Source organism: Lactuca saligna, chromosome 9 (assembly GCF_052625555.1).
Source record: "Lactuca saligna cultivar CGN05327 chromosome 9, ASM5262555v1, whole genome shotgun sequence".
In the NCBI taxonomy this organism is placed as follows: domain Eukaryota; kingdom Viridiplantae; phylum Streptophyta; class Magnoliopsida; order Asterales; family Asteraceae; genus Lactuca; species Lactuca saligna.
The window spans coordinates 15,553,921-15,566,223 of NC_136425.1; the positions used below are offsets into that span (position 1 = coordinate 15,553,921).

The following is a 12,303-nucleotide window of genomic DNA, read 5'->3' on the forward strand; positions in this document are numbered from 1 at the left end:
CTACTGCAAGAGAGATATGGGAATCACTGGAAAAGAAATACAAAACAGAAGTGGCATGTTCCAAGAAATTCGTGATTGGAAAGTTCATGAATTTCAAGATGGTGGATACCAAATCTGTCCTCAAACAAGTGGAGGAAATTCAAGTCATTGCACATGATCTTGAAGTTGAAGGTATGGGTATAAACTCTAATTTTCTTGTTGGTTCAATCATTGAAAAACTTCCTCCTTCTTGGAAGAATTTCAAATTATATCTTAAGCACTTAACTGATGACATGAGTTTTGAGCAACTTGTGTTGAGAATTCGTGTGGAAGAAGATAACAGATTGAATGAGAAGGCAGATGCAAATTCCTTGGAACCAAGTGCAAACTTTGTTGGAGAAGCAAGTACTTCAAGGACAAAGCACAACAACAAGAAAGGGAAGCAAGGCTCCAAAAACTCTTCCAAAGATGGCAAAAATCATGGCCCTAACAAGAAGAATTTCAAGAAGAATTCTGGTCCATGCTATGTTTGTGGCAAAATTGGACACAAGGCCAAAGATTGCAGATTCAGGAGGGGTCAAGGAGGAAACAATGGAGGAAATAATGGAGGGAACAATGGAGGAAACAATGGAAACAATGGTGGCAATTCTGGTGGAGGAAATTCTGGTCAAGCCAACATGGTTGAATCACCAAATCAATTTGTTGCTGTGATTCAAACCAACATGGTTAGCAATTGTGTGGATTGGTGGATTGATACTGGAGCCACAAGGCACATTTGCAACTCCCGAACCATGTTTTCTACATACCAGAAAGTCTCGGATTCTGAACCAATGTTTATGGGGAATGGCTCTACTGCAAAAGTTGAAGGAAAGGGAAAAGTGAAACTACAATTGACTTCTGAAAAAGAACTTGTTTTATGTGATGTCTTGCATGTTCCTGAAATTACTAAGAATTTGATTTCTGGTCCTATTCTTAGTAACAAAGGTTTCAAACTTGTATTTGAATCTGATAAATTTGTTCTCACCAAGGGTGGGATGTATGTTGGAAAGGGATACCTTAGTGAGGGTCTCTTCAAAGTCAGTGTATTACCTTTGTACTATGGTGTTGAAACACCAAACAATGATGTAACCAATATTAATGCTAATGCAATAATGGGCACTACTAGCCCCTCTTCTATGTATATGCATGATCCTTCAATTTTGTGGCATTCTCGTTTGGGACATGTTAATTTTCGTTCTATTCAAAGAATGGCAAAACTTAGCATGTTACCAAAATGTTCATTAGATAAAAATACAAAATGTGAGGTTTGTGTAGAATCAAAATTTACACAACATCCTCATAAATCGGTTGAAAAATCTAATGAAATACTTGGCTTAATCCACTCTGATTTATGTGATTTTAGAGCAACACCTACAAGAGGAGGAAAGAATTATTATATATCCTTTATTGATGATTGCAGTAAGTATTGTTATATTTATTTGTTAAATACCAAAGATGAAGCCTTGAATTATTTTAAGAATTACAAGGCTGAAGTTGAAAATCAACTTGACAAAAAGATCAAAATTCTAAGGTCTGATCGAGGAGGAGAATATGAATCCAAAGACTTTGCTGAATTTTGTTCTTTAAACGGTATTATACATCAAACAACTGCTCCATATACTCCTCAACAAAATGGAGTGGCAGAAAGAAAGAATAGAACATTGAAAAACATGATTAATTCAATGTTAATTACTTCTGGAGCACCACACAATCTGTGGGGAGAAGCATGTCTTGCAGCAAATACAATACTTAATAGAATTCCTCATAAAAAGAGTGATAAATCACCATATCATCTATGGAAAGGGAGGTTACCCTCTTATAAAAGGATGAAAGTGTGGGGTTGCCTTGCTAAGGTTCAAGTACCTCTTCCTAAGAGGACTAAACTTGGACCAAAAACCATAGATTGCATCTATCTTGGCCCTGCCATGAATAGTGCAGCATACAGGTTTCTTGTGTATAAATCACATGTTGATGAGATCCATAACCAAACCATCATGGAATCAGCAGAGGCTGAATTCTTTGAAAATACTTTTCCTTTTAAGGATAAAGGAAAAGAGGTTACCTACTCTAGGAAAAGACCTCTAGATGATGGACTGAATGATACGATTCCAGACAAAAGTTTACAATCAAATGAAGAGAATTCTTCAAAGGTTCAAGAAGACAACTTAGAACCTAGAAGAAGCAAACGGGGCAAAATAGCCAAAGATTTTGGACCTGATTACATGACCTATGTAGTGAATAAGGAACCACAAACATATAAGGAAGCTATGGACTCCTCTGAAGCTCCTTACTGGAAAGAGGCAATCAAAAGTGAGATTGACTCCATTGTGCAAAATAACACTTGGAAATTTGTGGATTTGCCACATGGGCAAAAACCAATTGGGCACAAATGGATATTCAAGAAGAAGTTTAGACCTGATGGTACCATAGAGAAGTACAAAGCTTGTTTAGTAGCTAAAGGGTATCGTCAAAAAGAGGGTCAAGACTTCTTTGACACCTATTCACCTGTTACAAGAATTACATCAATTCGCACATTAGTAGCAATTGCATCCATTCATAATTTGGAAATACACCAAATGGATGTGAAAACTGCCTTCTTGTATGGTGAACTAGATGAAGAGATATATATGAATCAACCTGAAGGGTTTGTGGTTAAAGGTCAAGAAAACAAAGTCTGTAAGTTAGTTAGATCACTTTATGGACTAAAACAGGCTCCAAAGCAATGGCACGAGAAGTTTGACAACACATTACTCTCTAATGGATTTAGAATAAATGAATGTGATAAATGTGTTTATGTCAAACAATACAAGAATGCTTATGTCATCATATGCTTGTATGTGGATGATATGCTTATAATGGGTACTAATCTGGATGTGATCAATCAAACCAAGAAAATGCTACACTCCTCCTTTTCCATGAAAGACTTGGGAGTAGTAGATGTGATCCTTGGTGTAAGAGTTCAAAGAAGACCAGATGGATATACTCTTACTCAGTCCCATTATATTGAAAGTGTACTCAAGAAGTTTGGACACTATGATGACAAGCCGGTTGTCACCCCATTTGATGCTTCTAGTCATCTAAAGAAGAATAAAGGTGATACTGTAGCTCAGTTAGAATATACTCAAGTTCTCGGCAGCTTGATGTATATTATGAATTGTACTAGACCGGACTTGGCTTATAGTGTAAGTAGATTGAGTCGTTACTCCCACAATCCTGGGAAAGATCATTGGTATGCATTAGTAAGAGTGCTTAGATATTTAAAGCATACAATGAACTATGGACTGCATTACACGAAATATCCTCCTGTTCTTGAAGGGTATTGTGATGCAAATTGGATTTCCAATACTTCTGAGGCAAAATCCACAAGTGGATATGTGTTCACTCTTGGTGGAGCTGCTATCTCTTGGAAATCATCTAAGCAAACTGTGAATACTCGTTCTACAATGGAAGCAGAGTTTGTTGCTTTAGATAAAGCTGCTGAAGAAGCTGAATGGCTTAAAAGCTTCCTAGAAGGTATTCCTCTGTGGCCTCAACCTGTTACTGCCATTGGCATACATTGTGATAGTATGGCTGCTCTTACTAGAGCACAAAGTCAAATATACAATGGCAAGTCGAGACACATTAGGCGCAGACATATTACAATACGAGACTTGCTGAAAAATGGAATCATTTCCATTAGTTACATAAAGTCAAAGGAAAATATAGCTGATCCCTTGACAAAAGGCCTGAGTAGAGAGCAAGTTCTCTTCACATCGAGGGGAATGGGCTTAAAGCCAACACAATGAGTCACCACCTGGCGGAAACCTAACCTAGCAACATTGGAGATCCCATGGTCTAGGTTCAATAGGACAACTAGTTGGGGAAGACTCAAAGAAGCACTAACACAAAGGTATGCTCACTCCCATGATATTTGTTTTGTGTTTTTCCGTTGATGTTATAGGGATGAATGCTTTATTCTTAATAATGCTGATAGCTTCTACAGTGGAATAAGTACGGATTATTCCAGATTAGCATTACCTATGTGATATGGATGTGAGGTCGCATCTTTGGGAGCTGATATGGCTAAAGCTCTCTAAAAGTCTCATGAAGAAAGGATCGTTCATGACCGAAATGAACACAACGGTAAGAAATGATCTATGCTTAGATATGATATGTGTGATACTTCTTGTTTTTTATTCTACTATAAAAAGTGGTTAGTTCAAGACTCTAGTTCACTACCCACAAAGTAGATCCAAGTAGTACTCACTATGAAAGGTTCAAGTTTTACAACACCTATTCAGATGCATGTCATATCTTACTTCCCTTATTTTAATATCAAAGTTCACTTATTTTCTATTCAAATGTGGGGTATTATTGGAGTTTGAATAGAAAATGCGGGGTATTGTTGGAACTTTGACTACAAAATTACAATGTGGGACTTATCCCACATTGGTGGAAGAGAAAACCTTCTCCCACCTTATATGTCTAGTCCTACTCATTTAACTAAATGGGTCAAGTAATGGGTTAAGCATATTGGGCTTGGGTTGTGGTGTTGGATTAGCCTAATTGGATTGAAAATGGGCTAATATCAAGAGAATATTTAATGGTCAAAAGATGGGCCTTGGGCCTTGGGGCTCTTGGGGTCTTCCTGATTAATTAGATAATTTTTAATTACGAAATTAATTTTTATTTTTTTATTATTAAATTCGTAATTACTGAATGACAGGTTTTTAACAGTTATTTTCGGTTTTGACAGTTTCCAACTGTCATAACTAATACCTATAAATACCTGTTTCATTCATCTGAAAGGGGTTGAAGATATCATCATTCACACCACAAAATTCTCTTTAAAAATTCGTTCTTCCAAAGATGAAGGGAACATAGGAATTTCGTCAGAATCAAGAGAAGTTCTTGATTGATTGTTGTATCCTCTAGACAGATCCCCACCAGGGAAATTTCTGTCTTAGGACACTGCAATTTGCAGGCCTCAATCTACATAATTTCGTTTTTGTGTTTCTGTTGTAAGCATAAACCATCAAGTATGTTTTCTGCAAACTGATTCTTGTATATTTCATACATATATTTCAATTTCGTTTGTTTTATTTCTGTTAATCTTGTTGATTGTATACTTCTGTCATAACAATCTAAGACAGAAATTAAAAAGTGGAAGAATGGATCAACAATCCATCATCAAAACACATGTGGAAAAGCCTGAGAAATTCAAAGGCTCAGATTTTCGAAGATGGCAACAGAAGATGTTGTTTTATCTAACAACTCTTCATGTTTCCAATGTTCTCACTGATGATTCTCCCTCTCCTCCTACTGGTACAACCACTGCAGAAGGAACAACACCACCCAGTGAAGCCCAAATGGCAGAACATCAAAGGGCTGTGGAAACTTGGAACACAAATGAATATAATTGCAGAAATTATATTCTAAATGCCCTGGATGATTCTCTCTATGATATCTACTCTACCATGACTACTGCAAGAGAGATATGGGAATCACTGGAAAAGAAATACAAAACAGAAGTGGCATGTTCCAAGAAATTCGTGATTGGAAAGTTCATGAATTTCAAGATGGTGGATACCAAATCTGTCCTCAAACAAGTGGAGGAAATTCAAGTCATTGCACATGATCTTGAAGTTGAAGGTATGGGTATAAACTCTAATTTTCTTGTTGGTTCAATCATTGAAAAACTTCCTCCTTCTTGGAAGAATTTCAAATTATATCTTAAGCACTTAACTGATGACATGAGTTTTGAGCAACTTGTGTTGAGAATTCGTGTGGAAGAAGATAACAGATTGAATGAGAAGGCAGATGCAAATTCCTTGGAACCAAGTGCAAACTTTGTTGGAGAAGCAAGTACTTCAAGGACAAAGCACAACAACAAGAAAGGGAAGCAAGGCTCCAAAAACTCTTCCAAAGATGGCAAAAATCATGGCCCTAACAAGAAGAATTTCAAGAAGAATTCTGGTCCATGCTATGTTTGTGGAAAAATTGGACACAAGGCCAAAGATTGCAGATTCAGGAGGGGTCAAGGAGGAAACAATGGAGGAAATAATGGAGGGAACAATGGAGGAAACAATGGAAACAATGGTGGCAATTCTGGTGGAGGAAATTCTGGTCAAGCCAACATGGTTGAATCACCAAATCAATTTGTTGCTGTGATTCAAACCAACATGGTTAGCAATTGTGTGGATTGGTGGATTGATACTGGAGCCACAAGGCACATTTGCAACTCCCGAACCATGTTTTCTACATACCAGAAAGTCTCGGATTCTGAACCAATGTTTATGGGGAATGGCTCTACTGCAAAAGTTGAAGGAAAGGGAAAAGTGAAACTACAATTGACTTCTGAAAAAGAACTTGTTTTATGTGATGTCTTGCATGTTCCTGAAATTACTAAGAATTTGATTTCTGGTCCTATTCTTAGTAACAAAGGTTTCAAACTTGTATTTGAATCTGATAAATTTGTTCTCACCAAGGGTGGGATGTATGTTGGAAAGGGATACCTTAGTGAGGGTCTCTTCAAATTCAGTGTATTACCTTTGTACTATGGTGTTGAAACACCAAACAATGATGTAACCAATATTAATGCTAATGCAATAATGGGCACTACTAGCCCCTCTTCTATGTATATGCATGATCCTTCAATTTTGTGGCATTCTCGTTTGGGACATGTTAATTTTCGTTCTATTCAAAGAATGGCAAAACTTAGCATGTTACCAAAATGTTCATTAGATAAAAATACAAAATGTGAGGTTTGTGTAGAATCAAAATTTACACAACATCCTCATAAATCGGTTGAAAAATCTAATGAAATACTTGGCTTAATCCACTCTGATTTATGTGATTTTAGAGCAACACCTACAAGAGGAGGAAAGAATTATTATATATCCTTTATTGATGATTGCAGTAAGTATTGTTATATTTATTTGTTAAATACCAAAGATGAAGCCTTGAATTATTTTAAGAATTACAAGGCTGAAGTTGAAAATCAACTTGACAAAAAGATCAAAATTCTAAGGTCTGATCGAGGAGGAGAATATGAATCCAAAGACTTTGCTGAATTTTGTTCTTTAAACGGTATTATACATCAAACAACTGCTCCATATACTCCTCAACAAAATGGAGTGGCAGAAAGAAAGAATAGAACATTGAAAAACATGATTAATTCAATGTTAATTACTTCTGGAGCACCACACAATCTGTGGGGAGAAGCATGTCTTGCAGCAAATACAATACTTAATAGAATTCCTCATAAAAAGAGTGATAAATCACCATATCATCTATGGAAAGGGAGGTTACCCTCTTATAAAAGGATGAAAGTGTGGGGTTGCCTTGCTAAGGTTCAAGTACCTCTTCCTAAGAGGACTAAACTTGGACCAAAAACCATAGATTGCATCTATCTTGGCCCTGCCATGAATAGTGCAGCATACAGGTTTCTTGTGTATAAATCACATGTTGATGAGATCCATAACCAAACCATCATGGAATCAGCAGAGGCTGAATTCTTTGAAAATACTTTTCCTTTTAAGGATAAAGGAAAAGAGGTTACCTACTCTAGGAAAAGACCTCTAGATGATGGACTGAATGATACGATTCCAGACAAAAGTTTACAATCAAATGAAGAGAATTCTTCAAAGGTTCAAGAAGACAACTTAGAACCTAGAAGAAGCAAACGGGGCAAAATAGCCAAAGATTTTGGACCTGATTACATGACCTATGTAGTGAATAAGGAACCACAAACATATAAGGAAGCTATGGACTCCTCTGAAGCTCCTTACTGGAAAGAGGCAATCAAAAGTGAGATTGACTCCATTGTGCAAAATAACACTTGGAAATTTGTGGATTTGCCACATGGGCAAAAACCAATTGGGCACAAATGGATATTCAAGAAGAAGTTTAGACCTGATGGTACCATAGAGAAGTACAAAGCTCGTTTAGTAGCTAAAGGGTATCGTCAAAAAGAGGGTCAAGACTTCTTTGACACCTATTCACCTGTTACAAGAATTACATCAATTCGCACATTAGTAGCAATTGCATCCATTCATAATTTGGAAATACACCAAATGGATGTGAAAACTGCCTTCTTGTATGGTGAACTAGATGAAGAGATATATATGAATCAACCTGAAGGGTTTGTGGTTAAAGGTCAAGAAAACAAAGTCTGTAAGTTAGTTAGATCACTTTATGGACTAAAACAGGCTCCAAAGCAATGGCACGAGAAGTTTGACAACACATTACTCTCTAATGGATTTAGAATAAATGAATGTGATAAATGTGTTTATGTCAAACAATACAAGAATGCTTATGTCATCATATGCTTGTATGTGGATGATATGCTTATAATGGGTACTAATCTGGATGTGATCAATCAAACCAAGAAAATGCTACACTCCTCCTTTTCCATGAAAGACTTGGGAGTAGTAGATGTGATCCTTGGTGTAAGAGTTCAAAGAAGACCAGATGGATATACTCTTACTCAGTCCCATTATATTGAAAGTGTACTCAAGAAGTTTGGACACTATGATGACAAGCCGGTTGTCACCCCATTTGATGCTTCTAGTCATCTAAAGAAGAATAAAGGTGATACTGTAGCTCAGTTAGAATATACTCAAGTTCTCGGCAGCTTGATGTATATTATGAATTGTACTAGACCGGACTTGGCTTATAGTGTAAGTAGATTGAGTCGTTACTCCCACAATCCTGGGAAAGATCATTGGTATGCATTAGTAAGAGTGCTTAGATATTTAAAGCATACAATGAACTATGGACTGCATTACACGAAATATCCTCCTGTTCTTGAAGGGTATTGTGATGCAAATTGGATTTCCAATACTTCTGAGGCAAAATCCACAAGTGGATATGTGTTCACTCTTGGTGGAGCTGCTATCTCTTGGAAATCATCTAAGCAAACTGTGAATACTCGTTCTACAATGGAAGCAGAGTTTGTTGCTTTAGATAAAGCTGCTGAAGAAGCTGAATGGCTTAAAAGCTTCCTAGAAGGTATTCCTCTGTGGCCTCAACCTGTTACTGCCATTGGCATACATTGTGATAGTATGGCTGCTCTTACTAGAGCACAAAGTCAAATATACAATGGCAAGTCGAGACACATTAGGCGCAGACATATTACAATACGAGACTTGCTGAAAAATGGAATCATTTCCATTAGTTACATAAAGTCAAAGGAAAATATAGCTGATCCCTTGACAAAAGGCCTGAGTAGAGAGCAAGTTCTCTTCACATCGAGGGGAATGGGCTTAAAGCCAACACAATGAGTCACCACCTGGCGGAAACCTAACCTAGCAACATTGGAGATCCCATGGTCTAGGTTCAATAGGACAACTAGTTGGGGAAGACTCAAAGAAGCACTAACACAAAGGTATGCTCACTCCCATGATATTTGTTTTGTGTTTTTCCGTTGATGTTATAGGGATGAATGCTTTATTCTTAATAATGCTGATAGCTTCTACAGTGGAATAAGTACGGATTATTCCAGATTAGCATTACCTATGTGAGATGGATGTGAGGTCGCATCTTTGGGAGCTGATATGGCTAAAGCTCTCTAAAAGTCTCATGAAGAAAGGATCGTTCATGACCGAAATGAACACAACGGTAAGAAATGATCTATGCTTAGATATGATATGTGTGATACTTCTTGTTTTTTATTCTACTATAAAAAGTGGTTAGTTCAAGACTCTAGTTCACTACCCACAAAGTAGATCCAAGTAGTACTCACTATGAAAGGTTCAAGTTTTACAACACCTATTCAGATGCATGTCATATCTTACTTCCCTTATTTGAATATCAAAGTTCACTTATTTTCTATTCAAATGTGGGGTATTATTGGAGTTTCAATAGAAAATGTGGGGTATTGTTGGAACTTTGACTACAAAATTACAATGTGGGACTTATCCCACATTGGTGGAAGAGAAAACCTTCTCCCACCTTATATGTCTAGTCCTACTCATTTAACTAAATGGGTCAAGTAATGGGTTAAGCATATTGGGCTTGGGTTGTGGTGTTGGATTAGCCTAATTGGATTGAAAATGGGCTAATATCAAGAGAATATTTAATGGTCAAAAGATGGGCCTTGGGCCTTGGGGCTCTTGGGGTCTTCCTGATTAATTAGATAATTTTTAATTACGAAATTAATTTTTATTTTTTTATTATTAAATTCGTAATTACTGAATGACAGGTTTTTAACAGTTATTTTCGGTTTTGACAGTTTCCAACTGTCATAACTAATACCTATAAATACCTGTTTCATTCATCTGAAAGGGGTTGAAGATATCATCATTCACACCACAAAATTCTCTTTAAAAATTCGTTCTTCCAAAGATGAAGGGAACATAGGAATTTCGTCAGAATCAAGAGAAGTTCTTGATTGATTGTTGTATCCTCTAGACAGATCCCCACCAGGGAAATTTCTGTCTTAGGACACTGCAATTTGCAGGCCTCAATCTACATAATTTCGTTTTTGTGTTTCTGTTGTAAGCATAAACCATCAAGTATGTTTTCTGCAAACTGATTCTTGTATATTTCATACATATATTTCAATTTCGTTTGTTTTATTTCTGTTAATCTTGTTGATTGTATACTTCTGTCATAACATACAAATCCAAGGTCAAGAAGAACGGAGCACACTACCGGTGCATTTGGGGAAAAGTTACCAGGCCTAATGGGAACACCGGTATTGTTCGTGTTATGATCGCTTCCAATCTCCCTCCTAAATCCATGGTAATTATCACTAGCGATTGACATTTTTGTTGCATAATATTGTTTTTTAGCTCTGCGTGTTAAGAAATCATCTCAATTTGTGTTATTGTTTCTGCTTTTCAGGGGTCAAGGGTCAGAGTGTTCATGTACCCAAGCAACATTTAAGGTATCATAATGATCTTTTTGCTTTCAATTTTTTTTTTTTTGTTTCTTTGATTATTAGGATGTACGTAGAAAGATTGATTAAACCTTTTATTGTGCATTATATCTTTGTATGAATCTTACAAAACTTTAATTTTTTCTGTCTTACAAATAAAAATGTAACTATCATATTCATATGGTCATGAATTTGGATTTTGAATATGTACTTTTCATCTATCATTTGTCTAGAGATGAGTTAATTTTAAGAACCCTTGTTTTCTGATTCTTGTGCAATGATAATTATTGATTTATGAATGCAATGTAATGCTATTGATATTTGAGTCTTTACAATAGTTTATTTTCTCTTGTTAGAAGCTTTAAACATGATACTGATTGTTAAATCTTGTTTTGGAATAATGCAGTTGGAGCAAGAAGGAAGAAAAGTATGGTTTTCAAGTGGTTTTTGTCAATATATTGCCTGAACTTCAACTATTATCACAAGTGGTTTTTATCAATATATTGTCTGGTGTTTTGAAAATACTTTTACTCTGATCGTCTTTTGGAATAACATATGAATGGTTTTGACTTTATAAAAATGAAAATTTTACTTGGTATTTTTGGGACGTTTCACCACGAAGTTATTACGGACCCCTGAAGCGAAGTAAAGGAAATAGTTTTTGAGATTAGGGGGTTACGAGCTATCTTTCGGGAAGAAAGAATTTTGTCTTGTCACCGGCTTCTGTTTTGGAGATTATTTTCCGGCATCGAGTTCCGACGCCACCTTTCGTTCCCATGTGTTTCTTATAGTCGCGAGGAATGTCACCTTCAAATTAAAAGATGTGAAGAATGTGTTTGAAAATTAACTTAATGACTTACGAGAATATGGTCAATGTGTGTCTATTATATCTATTAGAGAAGGGGTCCAATGGGTGGTTGGCTAAACAACATGTTTTAGAGGAGTATTTGGCATCAGTATACGAATTTGATGAATTTAATAGGTATCATGTTGTTAATTTATTACAGATTATAATTAAGTGTAATTAATTAACATTTCTAATATTTTTTAGAAATTTAACTGGGAGTTTTTTATGTTGCAAATATCAATGAGGGAGGGTAATTTGAGATCAATTGTACTCACAAATAATTAATGTATTCAGTAACATTGACAAGCATATACATCCAGTGGAACCGAAAGAGAAACAACCTTAAAAAATGACCTACACCCTAAGCGGGTTTTTATATGCTTTCAAGGTAAGTACATGATTAACAAATTATTACATTTTTGTTTGTTAACATTCTAATAAATGATTTTGTTTGTTAACATTCTAATAAATGATTTTTTTTCAGATATATGGATTTTTGAAACTTTTTCTGTGAGTGGGGGTGAGCATGGGTCGGGTTGGGTCGATTTTGGGGTAAAACCGAACCCAATCCATGTAT

General features: G+C 36.1%; 1 long non-coding RNA gene across 1 annotated transcript; it reads left to right on the forward strand.

Moving 5' to 3' along the window:
- Window positions 1–10,617: 10,617 nt before the first annotated feature.
- On the forward strand, window positions 10,618–11,937 carry LOC145017283 (uncharacterized). The gene is made up of 3 exons (XR_013666456.1): window positions 10,618–10,743; window positions 10,846–10,888; window positions 11,286–11,937. It is a non-coding gene; the product is annotated as an uncharacterized LOC145017283 (long non-coding RNA).
- Window positions 11,938–12,303: the final 366 nt, after the last annotated feature.